This window comes from Geotrypetes seraphini, chromosome 10 (genome assembly GCF_902459505.1).
Source record: "Geotrypetes seraphini chromosome 10, aGeoSer1.1, whole genome shotgun sequence".
Classification (NCBI taxonomy): Eukaryota; Metazoa; Chordata; class Amphibia; order Gymnophiona; family Dermophiidae; genus Geotrypetes; species Geotrypetes seraphini.
The window spans coordinates 115,767,837-115,787,915 of record NC_047093.1 but is presented as its reverse complement, the minus strand read 5'-3'; positions in this window follow the sequence as shown (position 1 = coordinate 115,787,915).

Below are 20,079 nucleotides of genomic sequence, written 5' to 3'. Positions count from 1 at the left end.
TCAGTAACCTTTTCAGCCATGCTGCCCTGGTAATAATAAACCTCTTTGCTTTCTCTTTATTTTGTGAGGAAATAGTTTTGTATTAAGGGGATCTAGAGAAGCAGTCAAGAAGGTTGGACTAAGGGCTTGTTCCTATGTTCCTATGTAGGCTTGCAGGTAGAGAATGACACGTGGTCACCGCAGTAACTCCGCAGTAATGGGGACATTTGCAACTGATTTACCGCAGGAATGGGGACAAGACCTTTTACCGCCCCATGGGAATGGAGACAAGACCTTTCACTACCCCGTGGAAGCGGTGAAAAGTCTTGCTCCTGTGGTAAAAAATTGCACCCATGTCAGACTTGGCATCTGAAGACAGAAGGAACCCAAAACCAAAGCCTGAGACCAATGTGATTTGAAGAATAAAATTACCAGGAATGATAAAGAATGGGATCACGAACAGATTGGAGAAGGTTATCATGCCGCTGTATCGGGCCATGGTGCGCCCTCACCTGGAGTACTGCGTCCAGCACTGGTACATGAAGAAGGACACGGGACTAAGTGGTTAACACTGAAATCAACCATACATGAAGCAACTAGCCGCTTCATAAAATCAGTAAATAAACGACAAAGAAACAATAAACCCCAATGGTTCACCGCGGAGATCTCGCACCTCATTAAGGAGAAGAAAAAAGCATTTCTCTCCTACAAGCGCACGGAGAAAAGAGAGGCAAAGGTAGAATATAGGACCAGGTCTACAGCGGTTAAAATGGTAGTTAGGGAGGCAAAACTTCGAGTGGAAGAAATTCTGGCAAAAAACATTAAAAAAGGGGACAAATCCTTCTTCGGGTATATTAGTGACAGAAAAAGGAACACAGGCGGGATAGTACACCTTAGAAGACCAGACAGAAGTTACGTGAAAGCAGATTTCGATAAAGCCGAACTACTGAATGAATACTTCTGCTCAGTCTTCACCTGTGAGGAACCGGGACACGGTCCGCAGTTGAAGGCAACTCAAAGCACAGAAGACCCGTTTCAGAATTTTGAGTTCACACCAGGTGAAGTTTACAGTGAACTGGCAAGACTCAAGGTGAACAAAGCCATGGGACCAGACAATTTGCACCCAAGAGTGCTCAGAGAATTGAGCGATGTCCTGGCGAAACCATTGGCTGAGCTATTCAATCTCTCCCTAAGTAAGGGGAAAGTTCCCCTGGACTGGAAATTAGCTAATGTCGTTCTTCTGCATAAAAAGGGTTGCAGGGCAGAGGCTGCGAATTATAGACCGGTGAGTCTCACATCAATAGTGTGCAAACTCATGGAAACACTAATTAAAAGCAAATTGGACACGATCTTGAATGAAGGGAATCTTCGGGATCCCAGTCAGCATGGATTCACCAAGGGTAGGTCATGCCAATCCAATCTCATCAGCTTCTTTGACTGGGTAACAAGAAAGTTGGACTTGGGAGAGACTTTGGACGTCGTGTACCTGGACTTCAGTAAAGCTTTTGACAGTGTCCCACACCGCAGGCTGCTAAGCAAGATGGAATCGATGGAGTTAGGAGAGACACTAACTGCATGGGTCAATGATTGGCTGAGTGGCAGACTTCAGAGGGTGGTGGTTAATGGTACCCTCTCTAAAACATCGGAGGTGACCAGTGGAGTGCCGCAGGGCTCGGTCCTGGGTCCACTCCTTTTCAACATATTCATAGGGGATCTGACTCAAGGGCTTCAAGGTAAAATAACACTATTCGCCGAAGACGCCAAACTATGTAATATAGTAAGTGAATGTAGTTTACAGAATTATATGGCGCAGGTCCTGCTTACATTGGAAAGTTGGTCCTCAACCTGGCAGCTAGGCTTCAATGCTAAGAAATGTAAGGTCATGCACCTCGGAAGCAGAAATCCATGCAGGACGTACTTCTTCAATGGAGAAACTTTAACTAGGACTTCAGCAGAACGAGATTTAGGAGTAATCATCAGTGCAGACATGAAAACTGCCAATCAAGTGGAGAAGACTTCATCTAAGGCAAGGCAGATATTGGGTTGTATCAATAGAAGTTTCGTCAGCCGAAAGCCTGAAGTCATAATGCCGTTGTACAGGGCCATGGTGAGACCTCATCTGGAGTACTGTGTGTAATTCTGGAGGCCACATTACAGTAAAGATGTGCGCAGAATTGAATCGGTTCAGCGGACGGCCACCAGGATGATCTCGGGGCTCAAGGGTCTCTCGTACGAAGAGAGACTGAACAAATTGCAGCTCTACACTCTCGAGGAACGTAGGGAGAGGGGAGACATGATCAAAACATTTAAGTACCTCACGGGACGTGTCGAAGTGGAAGATGATGTTTTCTTTCTCAAGGGACCCTCGGCCACAAAAGGGCACCCACTCAAACTCAGGGGCGGAAAATTTCATGGCGACACCAGAAAGTATTTCTTCACAGAGAGAGTGGTTGATCATTGGAACAAGCTTCCAGTGCAGGTGATCGAGGCAGACAGCGTGCCAGACTTTAAGAATAAATGGGATACCCATGTAGGATCCCTACGAGGGTCAAGATAAGGAAATTGGGTCATTAGGGCATAGACAGGGGGTGGGTAAGCATAGTGGGCAGACTTGATGGGCTGTAGCCCTTTTCTGCCGTCATCTTCTATGTTCTATGTACTACTCGAAAAGGTCCAGAGAAAAGCGACTAAAATGGTTAAGGGGCTGGAGGAGTTGTATTGAACAATTCCTAAAAACAATAGGAGTCACTTTAGACAAGCATCTCACACTAGAGAAACATTCTGACCTAATATTTAAGAAATGTATATCGGTGTTTTGGAAACTCCACACCATCAAAAAATTCTTTGATGACGCCTCTTTTCGTCTGCTGGTACAGTCTTCTATCCTAAGCGTTCTGGATTACTGTAACATAGGCGCCTTCAAGAAAATCACCAGGAAGTTGAGGTTGGTGCAAAATACCGCCGTCCGTCTCATCTTTGGCTTGAAGAAATGGGAACACATAATCCCTTTCTACCACAAGTTGCACTGGCTGCCGTTCGAATCCAGAGTTCTATTTAAGTACTCATGCATCTGCTACAAAACAGTATTTGGTATGTCACCAGATTATCTTTACCCACACTTCAACCTGAATTACAATAATAAGAGCTCCCACAGAATAAACCTGTTCGCTTTTCTCTCATTGAAATCGTGTCATCTTAAAAGATTTTTCGAAAGAACCTTCGCTGTTCAAGCGGCCAAACTAAATTCATGGCTCGCCCAAATTGTACTAGATGCCTCTTCATATCTCAACTTTAGAAAGCAGATCAAAACTCAACTCTTCAACAAACCAAATCCTTAACGCACCCCACCACTTCCTTAACATACTCCACCACTTCCCTTCCCTTTCTTTTAAGATTGTTGCTCCCCCCTCCTTAAAGCTTGTATGCATCTGTCTCTTTCTCTTAAATTCATTGTATATACTTACTGTATGTACTGTATATAATCTTTTCCCTCACTTAAATTGGAAACGTATAACTAGTTTGACTTCATGATTGCTTTGTTATGTTCCTCAATTTCAACCGCATTGTCTGTATTTCATCTAACTGTTGTGAACCACCTAGAACTCCCTGGGTATTGCGGTATACAAAAATAAAATTATTATTATTATTTTATTATTGTCATACAGTGAGAGATTAGAGAAACTGGGCCTCTTCTCCCTTGAAAAGAGGAGACTGAGAGGAGACATGATCGAAACATTCAAAATACTGAAGGGGATAGACTTAGTAGATAAAGACAGATTGTTCACCCTCTCCAAGGTAGGGAGAACAAGAGGGCACTCTAAAGTTGAAAGGGGATAGATTTCATACAAACGAAAAGGAAGTTCTTCTTCACCCAGAGAGTGGTAGAAAACTGAAACGCTCTTTCGGAGTCTGTTATAGGGGAAAACACCCTCCAGGGATTCAAGACAAAGTTGGATAAGTTCCTGCTAAACTGGAATGTACGCAGGTGAGACTGGACTCATTTAGAGCACTGGTCTTTGACCTAAGGGCCACCACGTGAGCGGACTGCTGGACATGATGGACCACTTGTCTGATCCAGCAGCGGCAAATCTTATGTTCTTATGTTCAGACAACAAAAGGTAGACTTTTATATTTTGTGATTAGAATATTTCAGATTTTAAATATGTATCCTGCTAGAGCTGGTATTAGACATAACTGGGGACCGTAAAGCCTAGGCTGTGCTTCTTTAGCTTCCAGCTGACTTAGGGCAGTTGCTCTCCCCTAACACTATTCCTATTATGTGTGACTGAAGTATTCTCTTAGCTTGATTTTTCTATGTAGCATTCTGTAGTAATTTGGTTTGTTCAATTTTCACAATAGTGGAGGGGATATTTGTGAAAGGGATGGGAGACAGGGGTTTTGTTGATCCTTGCTCTGTATTATTTGTGTTTATAAAATGACAATTGTATAGAATAGTCTCTTTTTATACTTTAATAAAATAAGTTCAGTATAAAATCATAAATATTTGAGGCTTGTGTGGGTGAGATCTAACAGTTTGTGGGGCGGGGACTGAGCTCGTGGGGATGGGGTGGGAATGGTGATAATTTTTTTTCCGTATCATTCTCTACTTGTAGGGAACTGTACCTAGCCAACTGGCTCAAATTTTACTGACACTAAATCAGAATAGGAAGGAGGAGGGTGGGGTAGCACTGAGCCCCAGACCTTTGTAATGGGTCTGTCTCCTGGCAACTGGATAGCTACCCCACCCCTTTAAGCAGACTGCAGAGAGATCAAGCACTTTAGTTCAGAGCAATTTGTCTCTTAGCAACGGGGCTGGCTTTCCTCTGGCCAGGGCTATCAAGAGAACAAAAGGTGCTAAAGTATGCAGCAAAGAAAATGTAGGAGCTTCAGTACTTTGGAATATGGTTTAACTTTCACAGAGTTTCAGTTTTCTTGTTAAATGAATTTAAACATCACCATTTAAATCAGAAAAATGTTGCCCTTTCTTGCTTTTTAGCTCTCTCACACATGCATTTGATGCTATCTTTAGCTGTAGATGCATTTTGTTGGATAAACTTTTCTATCCCCTTAAATACTTTAATAAATTTTCTTTTCACTTTTCTGTCTTGTTTACAAGCTGTCCCAGACATGTGCTAAACCTCGGGCTCACTGACACACACACACACACACAGGAAATCCTTATATCTTACGGTCTTAAACTGGTTCTCCAAATTTTTGCGTTCTCGATCTTATACTGTTGTTATGAATGATACAAAATCTTCTCCTTGGAATCCATCATATGAAGTCCCTCAGGGGTCTCCTCTTTCCCCTCTTATTTTTAATATTTTCATGATAACCCTGAAATTTCTTGATAAATATACTCTCAAATCCTTATACACCTATGCTGCTGATATTTTCATTCTTCTTGAGGTTGACTCAAATCTCTCAAATTTATCATCTAATATAATTCAGTGCATACAAAGACTTCAAGCATGGGCTTTTTCAGAGAAAATTAAATTAAATTAAAATAAAACCAAATTGCTTTGGCTTGGTCCTAGGCTAGATGGTCTTCCATCTTCTTTAGACTCTTCACATTAATTCTCTAGTAAAAAAAAATATGCTTTTTCAATCTCCACATGCTTCCAACAGAAGCACTTTTCTGTTCTTGTTCAGTCCATCATTCTTTCATGGTTGGATTATTATAACTCTTATCTATCTTAGTCTAACCAAAAACAGTTTACATAGGCTTCAACTAATTCAAAATACTGCGGCCAAGCTAATCTTCGGCAAAGGCAAATTCGAACATGTATCCTCTCTGTTTGCTAAACTACATTGGCTTCCAGTATTCACCAGAATACAGTTTAACTGTGCTTGTTCTACTTTTAAAATCCTATTTGGTATCTGCCCTCCACTAATTCCTTTATCTTGGATTACCAACAAACAAGGGCTGGTTTGGTCTATGCATAAATTTAAATTATAATTCCCCTCTATGAAAGTTATTGTTTCTTCTAGCAAATTGGGTAAGTCCTTCTCATTCAAATTAACTAGATTATGGAATAATATTCCTTTGTGGCTGAAAGATTCAGATACTCTTCTAATCTTCCATAAACATTAAAAAACCTGGCATTCACCAAATTGTAATTGTAAATCAGCTTTTCTTTTTATCTTTACATTAATTTTTGTAAACTGAGTCGAGCTTTACTCTCATAAAGATGACACAGTCTATAAATTTAAGGTTTAGTTTAGTTTTTCTGAAATATATTTTATTGCACAAATATAATAGATTTACTCACATTTAGCAGTTTTCCTCAGAGGTTTATTCACTTCTATTCAGGCTTCTTAGTTCCAGAATGTTGCTTTAGTAGATGAGGATGAGAAATTGGAAAGCAGGAAAATAGTCCAGAAAAACAGAAAGTTCAAGAGCTGGCCCACAAGGCCAAGGGAAGAGCAGAGTCAGAGGCCAATAGTACCAGGTACCCTGGGAAGTAAAGGAGAGCCAAAAGTGAGACAAAAGATTCAAGCTTAGGTGAGAGAAGGGGGAGGTGGTCTCACCATTTCAACATGGATTTAGTATTTCAGTATAGAAACTCTTTTGATTTCTTTAATTGCAAAAATTCAAAATTTACAGTTACAGAATAAATATGCAGTATTATTACAATTTGACTTGTCTGCCGCATTTGATGTGGTTCATCATGATATTTTGATTCATATGTTGGCTGACATAGGACTAATCCATGTGGTTCTAGATTGGTTTAGCAAATTTCATTTGTGGCGTTCTTAGGTATGCTTAGAGGGCCAGGTCTCATCTTCATGGATACCCAAATGTGGGGTGCCGCAAGGTTCTCCTTTGTCACCTATTTTATTTAATATCTATGTGACATCTTTAAAAAATTTCTGTCTTTCGCCTGCGGATGACATTTTTATTTTATTGGAAATCAAACATGATTTCAGTGACATGGTTACAGGCATAGCTAGCTGTATCTCTAAGCTCCAGAGTTGGGCAAATTCAATTCAAATGAAACTGAATGCTTCAAAAACTAAGCTGCTTTGGATCAGACCTAGATTAGTTAATCTCCCTATTAATATTGCATTGAAATCAAATATTATATTACAACTTGACTTCACTTCTAGAGTTTTGGGTATTATTCTGGATTTCTTTCTCACTTTTAATGACTAGATAAATTCCTTAGCAAAGAAATGTTTCTTTAGTTTGCGCATGCTGAGGAAAGTCAGGGCACTATTTTATCAAGAACATTATTTATTACAGGTACAATACACTGTGTTGGCCCAGTTGGAGTACTGTAATTCTATTTATTTGGATATTAAACAGGGCAATTTAGATCGTCTCCAGTTAATACAGAATATAGCCGCCAAACTTATTTTTGGAAAGAGAAAGTATGACCATGTTTCCCCATTGCTGAGAAAACTCCATTGGCTTCAGGTCCCTCATAGGATACAGTTCAAGTATGCATGTGTGGTTTTAAAACTCCTTTATGGAATATTTGACTCTTTGATTCCCCTTAGTGGGAATTCCTTTAGACCCGGCTTTTCAAGAGTTACAACAATTCACAAATTAGCATTTCCTTTTTTGAAAGGTATTAAATGCACTGGGAAGCTTAGTAAATCTTTTACGTTTAAATTGGTGAGAATTTAGAATGGACTTCCAGATTCTCTAAGACTAGTAGATCAATTATTTCAATTTTGAAAAAGTTTAAAAACCTGGTTGTTTTCACAATAGTTAATTTGATTTTAGCTGTCGTATAGTAATTATAGCAATTCAACATACCTTTTTTTTATAACTTTTTCCATCCATCTAATCTAACCAATTTCTGTTTTTATCCCACAGTTTTTACTTGTTGTGCTTCATTTTTTAATGAACTGTAAACCGAGTTGAGCTCCTTAGGGAGTAGATTCGGTATATAAAATGAAGATTAGATTAGATTAGCTTTTACAGATAAGCAGGAGTGACTGCAGCATGTGTAAGACTATATTGCCTACAATGCCTTGCTCACATATCCTGGCAAGTAGCTACATCAATAAAGTTCTGTGAAATTACTGAATTTCATAAGACATATCTTGGAGCCCTGTCACACCAGGGTAAGGCTGCCAGGGGCAAAACAGGAAGTAAGATAAAATTTGAGAGCAGCATGCCATTTGGTTTCACATTAGTAAATTGATGGAATCACTAATAAAATAGAGGATAATTCAGATCTATAATGAAATAGCAGCCAATTAACATCATATAGGAAACACCAGTTTGGCTGCCAACTCATTTACTCCACATGGCAAGTTATTAGTGGTCTATATTCAGTCCCCTACTGTTCAGCATAACTTTATTGGAAATCAACTGAAAAACAATAGGCAATGTGAAATTCTCAAGCAAATTTTCAAAACATTTTCAAAATTTTTTTCAAAAAAGTGTTGCCATTCATTTTATGAATTTAAACCCATAGGCTCAACACTCTGCAATTTGAAAATCCATCATTGCTCCTGCTGTTCTAAAAATCTACTACTACTACTACTACTACTACTACTATTTATTATTTCTATAGTGCTGAAAGGCGTATGCAGCGCTGTACATTTTAACAATACAATAGACAGTCCATTCTCAAAAGAGCTTACAATCTAATTTAGACAGGACATTTCAGGGTTGGGGAGATTATAGTAGAGGAAATGATACAGTGGGTATAGGTATCTGGCAGTAGTGAGTGGGAGTTAAGAGTTGAAAACAGTTTCAAAAAAGTGAGCTTTTAGCTTGTATTTGAATACTGCTAGGGTTAGAGTATGATGTATTGATTCAGGCAGCCTGTTCCAGGCATACTGTGACAGGGACCCTGCCAACCCTGAGCCTGAACCTCAGGAATATGAGCCTTGTCCTACCAGCCACTTAGAAAGGGAAGGTTTCGAACCCCTGAGAGAAAGACAGAACCTATTTAGAAGTCCCAGCTGTAAAACTGCCACTTTAAAGGCTGCAAAAGCTGAGTCTCAGTTTAAGTGTGCAGGTCCCTTTAAATCTTCTCCTGTCTCAGCAGAGGGAGGGGGAGGGGCCCTGGAGCACTGAACTTTAGGAAGCAGCCCTGCTTGCTAGAGAGGGAAGCAGCACCTGGCCAAAGAGGAAGGAACCAGCCCAGGAAGTCAAACGTGGAATTGCTAAGAAAATTGCTTGAGAGAAAACCGGAGCAGGTAGAAGTTTCTGATATTGAAATGCAGGACTTGGATTCAGAGAAGGCTGTCTGTGACACACAAGGGGAAGGTATGGACTGCTTTTGAACTGCCGGATAATGCTGAGGAAAGCATGGTCTTTTGAACAGTGTCACAAGATGGAGAACTGTGAGTAATGTTTTTTTTGTGAAAAGACTGAAGCTGATATGATTTTTCCCTTGTTGCTTTACTGTGTGAAAGGATTGTTTAAAGCTAATTAACTGATAAGGATAAAGCCCAGGGAAGGAACATTTGTGCTCCCTGTGAACTTTTTGCTAAACGTTTTTTTTTTTTTCTCTGAAGAAAACTTTGTTCTGTTTAAAAGCTACCAATAAGGACTTTGTAGGGCTGGAAGCTGACGTAGCCAAAAAGCCTGCCTTGCTAAGGCCAGAGCTGGGAAAGAAAGAGAAGCATTTTTTTGTGAAACATTTTTTTTTCCATAACAGCTCTGAGAACTGTCGTTTTGCTAAAGCAGAGTGGGACTCTGTGAATTTCTTTTGCAAAGTGTTTTGCTGGACTTTGTTTTCCTGTTGACTTATATGTGTGAAAATCCTGAAAACCTGATATCCTGACAATAAGAAATTGTTAGTGTTTTTTCTTTTTTGAATGCTAATAAACCAGTCTTATTTTCCTTCCCAAGTGTCCTGGTATGCCTGGGGAGATACTGGGGGAAGGGAAATTGGGAATAAGACCACATAGCCATCCTGACTTTTGTGATTGTAGGACCAAGCATGGGTCTCCGCTCGGCCAGCCACAGGTCCCTGTCACAATACGGTGCTGCAAGAAAGAAGGGGCGGAGTCTGGAGTTGGCAGTGGAAGAGAAGGGTACAGATAAGAGGGGCTTGTCCGATGAACGGAGATCACGGGAAGGAGCATGGGGGAGATAAGTGAAGAGAGATATTGGGGGCTTCAGAGTGAATGCACTTGTAAGTCAGCAAGAGTTTAAACTGTATTTGGAAATGGATGGGGAGCCAATGAAGTAGATAGACTGGAGTATTGGACACTCAAACTACGCAAGAGAGACCAAATTCATAGAGGTCACGAGGGACTGTTTCATGGAGCAACTGGTCACGGAACCAACACGGGCCGATGCCACTCTTGACCTAATCTTCAACGGACTAGGAGGGCCAGCAAAGGAGGTGGCGGTATTACCCCCGCTAGGTAACAGCGATCACAACACGATCCAGTGCAGGCTTGAAATTGGACCATCAAAGGGGAAAAGAACCACAACGACGGCACTCAACTTCAAAAAAGGAAATTATGATGCCATGAGGAAATTAGTGGGAAAGAAACTCAAAGGCAACATAGGGAAGACTGAATCCGTAGAAAAAGCCTGGACCTTACTCAAGAAGACTGTGCACGAAGCGCAAAACCTATGCATCCCCAAGTTCAGAAAAGGGTGCAAAAAAAATAGAACGAAAAATCCAGTGTGGATAACAAATGAAGTGAAGAAGGCAATAAGCGACAAGAAGGCATCGTTCAGAAAATGGAAAAAAGACCAAACAGAGGAGAACCAAAAAGTGCACAAAGAACACCAGAAGGAGTGTCACCAAATGGTTAGAAAAGCAAAAAGAGAATACGAAGAGAGACTGGCAGAGGAAGCAACAAACTTCAAGTCGTTCTTCAAATACGTCAAGGGGAAGCAACCGACGAGAGAAGAAGTGGGACCATTGGACGATGGTGACAGAAAGGGAGTAGTAAAAGGAGAGAAAGAGATAGCTGACAGGTTAAATGAGTTCTTCACGTCAGTCTTCACGATGGAAAATATAACCAACATTCCGGAACCCGAGGAGATCGTTATAGGAGACCAAGACGATAAGCTGGTCGATTTAGAAGTAAGCCAAGAGGATGTAATCAAGCAGATTGACAGACTAAAGAGCGACAAATCGCCAGGTCCGGACGGCATTCATCCAAGGGTACTCAAGGAGCTAAAAAACGAAATAGCGGAGCCATTTAGACAGATATACAACCTATCCTTAAAAACCGGAGAGATCCCGGAGGATTGGAAAATAGCAAATGTCACGCCCATCTTCAAGAAGGGCGCAAGAGAAGACCCGGGAAACTACAGGCTGGTGAGCCTGACCTCAGTCCCGGGAAAGATGATGGAGGCACTGATTAAAGACAGCATCTGTGAGCACATCGAAAAAAATGGGCAGCAAAAACCGAGTCAACACGGCTTCTGTAAGGGTAGGTCATGCCTCACTAACTTATTGTACTTCTTTGAGGGGGTGAGCAGCCAGATGGATAAAGGGGAATCTATAGACATCATTTACCTTGACTTCCAAAAAGCCTTCGACAAGGTGCCACACGAGAGACTGCTTAAAAAGATATGGAACCACGGGGTACAAGGGGAGGTCCACCGATGGATCAAAATCTGGTTGGCAAACAGGAAACAGAGGGTTGGCGTAAAGGGCCACTACTCAGACTGGAAAGGGGTCACGAGCGGAGTTCCGCAGGGGTCAGTGCTGGGACCGCTCCTGTTCAATATCTACATAAACGACCTAGAGGCGGGAACCAAGTGTGAGGTCATTAAATTTGCAGATGACACCAAACTATACAGCAGGGCTCAAACCAGGGAAGACTGCGAAGATCTTCAAAAGGATCTAACACAGCTGGAAAAGTGGGCCGAAAAATGGCAGATTAGCTTCAACGTGGGGAAATGCAAGGTCATGCACGTGGGGAAAAAGAACGCGATGTTCACATACAAAATGGGGGGAACACCACTAGGGGTCAGCAACCTGGAGAGAGACCTGGGAGTGATGGTAGATGCAACACTGAAGGCATCGGCGCAATGCGCCACAGCCTCTAGGAAAGCAAACAGAATGCTGGGTATCATTAAGAAGGGTATTACAACCAGGACGAAAGAAGTCATCATGCCGCTGTATCGTGCAATGGTGCGGCCGCATCTGGAGTACTGCGTCCAGTACTGGTCACCGTACCTCAAGAAAGACATGGCGGTACTTGAGGGAGTACAAAGAAGAGCAACTAGACTGATAAAGGGAATGGAAAATCTCCCATATACCGAAAGATTGAAGCAGTTGGGACTTTTCTCCCTGGAGAAACGAAGACTTAGAGGAGACATGATAGAAACCTTCAAGATCCTGAAGGGCATAGAAAAAGTAGACAGGGGCAGATTTTTCAAATTAAGGGGCGCCACAAGTACAAGGGGGCACTCGGAGAAATTGAAAGGGGACAAGTTTAGAACAAATGCTAGGAAGTTCTTTTTCACTCAGAGGGTGGTAGATACATGGAACGCGCTTCCAGAGGCTGTTGTAGACAAGAAAACATTAAATGGTTTCAAAGAAGGTTTGGATAGATTCCTAGAAGAAAAAGGGATTGAGGGGTATAGATAGGTATAGACCATTGCTCAGGCAATGGGCCTTATGAGCCACCGCGGGAGCGGACCGCTGAGCAGGATGGACCAAGGGTCTGCCTCAGCGGAGGCAACTTCTTATGTTCTTATGTTCTTAAGTGACTTGAGGTGAGGGGTAATGTGAGAATAGCAGCTCTCATGGAATATGAGTCTACTTATATCGCCTCCATGTGACCCTGGTGTTACTTTATCTATAACCACCGATCTTTACCGTCACATTTAAGGGCTGAGCAAAATTTAGATAAATTTAAGAGAAACCTTAAAAGCTTCCTCTTTAAAGATGCATATGAATACTAATGTCACCCTTGCTGATTTCTGTATTGACCCATTCAACTTTTAATATGATTTCTCTCATTGACCTCTTGTTTTTAACCTTAATTGTACTCTTTTCTTTTTAAATTGTATTTCCCCCTACTCTCCTCTTGTTTTCATGTATGTTACGTCTTGTCATTAACAAGTATGTTAATTGTTCCCCATTTTAATTTTTAATTGTTAAACGCTTAAAATTGATGATTAGCATTTCATCAAATTTTAATAAACTTGAAACTTCTGGCTCTCACCCTCTCTGAGATTCTCATGAGATTTGGTTTGTGAGTTACAGTTTGCTCGAGTTGCAAAACACTCGCAAACTGCATTACTCGCAAACCGAGGTTTGACTGTATAATGTATTTCTTGTTTGATGGATAGTTGGCAGTTGTGGTTGGGAGGGGAGCGTATACCCTGTACTAGTTGGCCAATGGGGCTCACAAACTTGTGATCTTTCCCTGTTAGTGGGGGGAGGGAGGTCTTGTGATCACTAGGCTACTCAGTTCAAAGATTCTAACAAGATGGCGCCGAGTTAGGTCTGCTGTTCTGGTGCCTCTCACAGTTTTTTCTTTCTTTCTTTGTTTATTTATTTTTGTTTTTATGATTTTATATAATTTGGTTTTATTATCTACATTTACACTCATGTAACATTTTCTAATTTTTATTGATCTTGTTACTTTAAAAACGGAACCAGCTGTCTTTTCTTGACAGATTGACACAAACCCAATGGTTATAGAGCTCAGAGGTTGGTGATGACAGGGGTTTATACGGAAGGTCACTCTCCGCAACAACATCGGAGACTTCGATCACCTAATCAGTAGTGTATGGAAACTGAAGTCCGAGTGGAGAGGAGAGCTGGGATTGTACAGACCGGCGAGATGCTGTCATATGTAACAGACGTGCTCTCCGGTTTGGAAGCCAATATGAGGTTGCAGCCGTTGTCGTCTACCACCGTTAAATGTCAGCGAACCACGGCTGGGACCGACCAGGGGATCACCAGGAGTCATCAACCAAGATACGAAGGCAAGAATTATGGAGGCGTTTCCTTCATTAAACTGCCTATTACAGGAAATGACCCTGGGAAGCTCCGCCTTACCCCCAATATCCGGCTGCAACACACCCTGGTCGGCGCAAAACCTTTCACCGTCTCCTGCGCTCCTAACTTCGGCGATGAAGATCTGGTCTCCACTTACCCGACCCGAAGTCTGGTTTCTTATACCCCGGAGCCCCTTCACCCATTAACTCGGCTTCTTTCCAGAGCTCTCAGCCGATGTGCACAGGAACAGCAGGACAAGAGTCTCATGTCAGACCCAGTTACATCAGAAACAAAACATAATGACTTTCAACACCGAATAACTTTCCCACAGAGGAGAAAATCCCGCATTCATTGTTGGCCTCATTTGGAGCAAATTCTTAATGGCAACAATTAGGATGGCAGATGTGACACGGACAGTGAGTCGTGAGAAGGATAAGAGTCCATCAAAGGGAAGAAGACATAACATCCTGGGACAATCAACCAAGTCTTTTCCATGAAGAAGCCCCTTTTTTAAAGACAATGTGTTATTTTATTTTCTTTCCCTACTTGCTTATGAATTATCTTTAATCTTACTTATTGTTATGCCTTTTTTCTATGTTTTATAACATTTCTGTCATTTTAAATTTCGCCAGAATTCTATTGTTTAACGGTCTCCCCTTATGCATTTACTCTTTGATCTTCTCTCTTCTATCTACCAAAGAATTTAATTCAATGCTGTCTTGTTAAAATGTTTATTTCTATTCCCTCTTCTATCTTTATTTTTAATTAATTTATTAATCTCCAGGTACTTTAGTTAGATTGTGAGCCTTCGGGACAGAAAGGGAATTTTTTTAAGTACCTTTATTATTTTCTTATTTTTAATTTTAATGTATATTTTCTGTAAACCGCTTAGAACTTAACGGATGTAGCGGTATATAAGAAATAAATTACATTACATTACATGTGCTTGTATAGCCTCCATGCTCACTGAAAACCCACAGCTGCCATTACACTTACATCTAGGCCCTGAAGTTTTCCCTATACACTTCTCCCTCCGTATTCACGGTTTCAACAATCACGGTTTCAATTATTTGCGGTTTTTAGTTTGCTGGCTTCTCCCCCCAATTACATCAGCTTGCATTTAGAAATTGCCGAATCCGAGCATTTACAGAGAAAATCGCTGAGTCCCAGCAATTTTTTCACTGTGTTTTGCCTCTCCTTCAGGAACAGGCCAGGTCTCCCACCATGTTATTCGTGGTTTCACCATATTCACATTAACGGGTGCTAGAACATATGTGTGTGTGTCTGTCTTTATTTCTTTCTCTCTCTCTCCTTAGCCGCTTTTTTTCTTTCTGCCTTTCTTTTTCCTTGGCTGTCCATCACCACCCCTTGCCTGCTCCCCCTGTCCATTTTCCCTTCCTTTTACCTCCCCTGTGTCCACCACCACCCCTTCACTGCTCTCCTTATGCAGCAGCAGCCCTTCTCCCTTTGTTTTACCTCCCCCCTGTCCAGCAGCACCTCTTTCCTTCTCCCCTGTCCAACATTAGTCCTCCGTTCCTTTTCTTCAACCCCCTGTCCATCAGCATCTCTTTCGTTCTCCCCCTGTGCAACAGGTGCTAGAGTAGACAACTGTTTTTTTTTTCCTTTCTCTCTCTGTGCTTGGATGCTGTCTGTCTGTCTGTCATTCTTTCTGTCTGTGTCTCTGTCTTGCGCCATGCCTGCCTATCTCTCTGTGGCCCCCTTCTCTTCCCCGGCATGATTGGTGTGTGCCCCCAGAACACCCTTCCCCCCAAAGCAGCCCCGTTTCCCAATGCCCCTGCCCCCTTTTGTGCCATGCCTGCCTTCTCCGTGGCCCCTTTCTGTTTCCCCCCTATGATTGCTGTCTGGCCCAGGAAACCCCTCACCCCAAAGTAGCCCCCTTTCCCTCTCCCCTTGTTGAGCCATGCCTGCCTGTTCTGTGATCCCCTGCCCATGACTGCTATGTGCCCCCAGCACACCCCTACCCCCAAAGCAGCCCCTTTCCCTCTTCCCCTGCTTGCCTGCCATGCCTGCCTGCTCCCTGTGCATCAGCATCAGCATTTCCCTCCCCCTCACCTGTTCCTTCGTAGCAGCATGGAGATAAAACGGCTCCCTTAGTTCTTTGCTGGATTTTTTTTTAAGTTTAAAGATGCCTACGCGGCTCCTCTCACGATCCGGCCTGCGTCGGAAGCCTTCTCTGACACAGGCCGGGATCGTGAGAGGAGCCACGGCGGCAGTTTTAAACTTAAAAAAAAAATGCAGCGAACTAAGGGAGCCATTTTCAAAGCCGCCGCCGCGGCTCCTCTCATGAGCTGCACTTATATTATGTCGGAAGATGAGAGAGGAGCCGCGGCGACGGCGGCAGATTTCAAATTAAAATAATTTATGTGGCCTGCCGGCTCCCTCGAAACCCTCCCCCCCTTTCCCTTCCCGCGGTCCGTCTGGCTGCGTTGTTCTCTCCCTCATTCTCAAACCGTCCGTGCCAGCTGAAATGGGAGTGGGGGGGACTCAGCACCGGCTGGGCGACTGGAGCTGCCAGCCCCCAGGAGCTCGAGGCCGACGGCGGACATGGCTTGCGTTGCCGAGTTTGGTGACGTACAACCCGCGCATGCGCACTAAAAAAAAACGGGACAGCTCAGGGAACACGTTTTTTTTAGTGCGCATGCGCGGCCTAGCATTTTATTATATTAGATAAATTACATTACATTACATGTGCTTGTATAGCCTCCATGCTCACTGAAAACCCACAGCTGCCATTACACTTACATCTAGGCCCTGAAGTTTTCCCTATACACTTCTCCCTCCGTATTCACGGTTTCAACAATCACGGTTTCAATTATTTGCGGTTTTTAGTTTGCTGGCTTCTCCCCCCAATTACATCAGCTTGCATTTAGAAATTGCCGAATCCGAGCATTTACAGAGAAAATCGCTGAGTCCCAGCAATTTTTTCACTGTGTTTTGCCTCTCCTTCAGGAACAGGCCAGGTCTCCCACCATGTTATTCGTGGTTTCACCATATTCACGATGGCGTTTAATAGAAAACAGCGAATAACATAAAGTTATTGGTGGTTTTTCTGTACTCATGGGTTTGTTAATCCCCTATCACAATGAATACGGAGGGAGAAGTGTATTATTTCTTGAGAGAGGTGAAAAAAAAAATCTTGGTTACATTGTTACCACTATTGCCAAACAGCTCCAACACTATAACTCTCACAAGACAACAATTAGAGTAAAAAGGATCTCTTTCTGGTGCAGAATGTCCTGTCCTGGTGCATCCTGAGAAAATCAGCAGTCACAAGTCTGTAATAAATTACATAGTTTGCATGCTACTGGTCCTTTTGGACAAGTCAATTTATAGCAAGTTTGAGGCATCATTACTGAAATTCTTGAGGAATAATAACCCACCCACACACCCAAAATTAGTTTAAAGCAGTTAAAGACTAATAAAGATAAGTGTGGCGTTAAATTTCCGAGTTTGTATGAGTATCATTTGGCTTTTATACTTTGACAAAAAGCCACACGTGCTAGCCGCTATCGCCTCTTCTTGAGCAGGTGGTAGTTTTTGGCTAGCGCGCGCTAATCTGGTGCGTGCGCTAAAAATGCTAGCGCACCTTCGTAAAAAGAGCCCTTTATCTGCTAATATACCTTTGTGGACAATACCATTTACTAAATCAAAGAATGGTCACACTGGAAATGATATCTTTTTGCTACTCAGATTGTAGATGACATAAAATGGAAAGGCACTATCTGGGTCCACTGTGGAATAATCCAGTTTATAAAATACAAGGCTTGACCGAAGATTAGATTAGAATATTTGAAAAAGAGCTGGAATATGGCAGATTAAACAGTTGCTATCTCAGCTGGACTGGATTCCCTTTCATGGTTTAAGGGTTAAGTATAATTTACCTAAGCATCAACATTATAGATGGATTCAACTTGTGCATTGTATTAAATTGGCTCATTCACATGTTAAATTTAAAGATGAACAACCAGACTGTTTAACTCTTTATTCCTCGTTAATGAATAGAAAAGGTGCAGTTTCTCAATGGTATAAACATTTAAAAATGGCTAGCTATAAACAATCAAAGGGGTTGCAAAGTACGTGGGAGTTTGATATGAAGTTGAATGAAACACAATGGAAGGTGATATGGTTATTTTTTTTACAAATTCACTTCATTCAGCAATTGTAATACAATCTATATTTTTCCTAATGCATAAAGCTTAATGGATGCCACTGAAATTATCCAAAATAAATGCTAATCAGTTGAACATTTACTGGTCTTGTAAATTTGCAGTTGGAACTTTAGAACATTTGATATTTGCAACAAAATAATGAAGAAAAAACCCTAGGCAAAATAAATGATTTGACAGGAAGCTCACAATGGTTTATTTTGCACAGTAATGAAAGGTTAAATATTTCCTTAGGAAAACCACATTTAGGTGAAATGTGTCTTCCATTTTGCATTGCAGGGATCTGAAAGCTTGTTAGAGAGACAACTGACTGGCATCTAATTAGCAGCTGAACAGGCAAAGCTCAAATGAGCTGAATCAACATACAAATGACACAACTGTCATAGCTGGACCTTGGACACATCCTAAAATTTTATCAACCAAATACTGTGAGCAAAAGTTATATATACACACACGCACACACTTAAGCTCTTAGCCTAAAACCTTAATCCAGACTGTTAGGTCTCCAGACTTTTATGTGCTTAGTAAGCCTTTCTACTTCCAATATTACCCAATGAACCTACAGGGAAATGCTGTGTACCGAGTGTTTTATAGGGAAATATTTGCCCTTTTTTCCTTGTGGTGCTGGGACTAGAGAATAACACGGTGGCTGTTACCCACGCGGGTAACTTGCTGAAATGGCAGGGGGGGAGAAAAGTGCTCACTGCGGGCATGGAGACAAGGCCATCCACTGCCCCGGGGAGCCTTGTCCCCGCAGTTACGGGAGGGAATGTATGTGGCCCCCCTTCTTCCTACCTACCAAACAAATCTATCTCCCTTCCTTCCCCTTACCTTCGCGGTGCGTTAATTTCCTAAGTAACTTGCTCAAGCCAGCCGAGCCTGCCTGCAGTCGTTTGTGTCTGTGGGTGGAAGCTTCCAGTTGCATCAGAGAAGAAGCTTCCACCCACAGATGCATGCAACTGTAGGCAGGCTCAGCTGGCTTGAACAAGTTACTTTGGAAAGTAACGTAAAATGCGCTGTGAAGGTAAGGGAGATGGAAGAAGATTCTCAGGCTGTGTGAGGGGAGCTGAAGGGCGGTGAGGTGGCGAGAGGGAAGGGTGGTGGTGGAAAAGAAAGGAACAGATGTGGAAGGGGGGTGGAGAGGAAGAGATGCTGAAGGGAAATGGGGAACAGAGAGTGGGGAGAAGACGCTAAGGAGAAATGGAGAAGAGTGGGAAGAAGACGCTGAAGGAAAATGGGGAAGACAGAGTAGGAAGAAGACACTGAAGGGAAATGGGGAAGACAGAGTGAGGAGAAGACACTGAAGGGAAATGGGGAAGACAGAGTGGGGAGAAGACGCTGGAAGGGAAGAAGACAGAGATGCCAAACTATGGGGGGAGCCGAGGGAACAAGATGGGCACCAGACCAATTGGGTGGGGGGGGGTGAAGGGAGAGGCACAGTAAAAGAGTAAATTGAAGATGCAGAGAGAAGATAGACAGTGGATGGAAGGAATTGAATTAGAAGATGAGGAAAGCAGAAACTAGACAACAAAGGTAGAAAAAAAATTTCTATTTCTTTCTTTTTCTTTTTTGCTCTAGGATAAATAGTATATTAGTTGTGTTGATAAAAATTTATAAACAAAGCCCTACCAGCTGAACATCTCTTTCTCTAGTTCAGCAGCCAGAACTTTGATTTATAAGGAAGGAATAAGCTAAATATTGCAGTACTGAGGCTTGTATATCCATACAAGTAGTATATCCTGTGACCATCCAGGCATTCTCCCTGCCAAGGTCCCAGTTAGATCCCAAGGCCAGACCCAAAAGAAATCCCAGAGAGGAATCAGGAATGTACTGTACATGTGGTTCCTGATACTGATAATATCTCCATAGACCACCAGTGGAAGCCTGATATAGCTGGGAATGGGATATAGCTGTACCCAAGCCACCACTGGGGGAGCCCAAGAACCTCCAGGTACACTGCTGACTCAGCCAGAGTAGGGCGGGGCTCTAGGGTATGTAAGCCAGCAGTGGAGATCAGA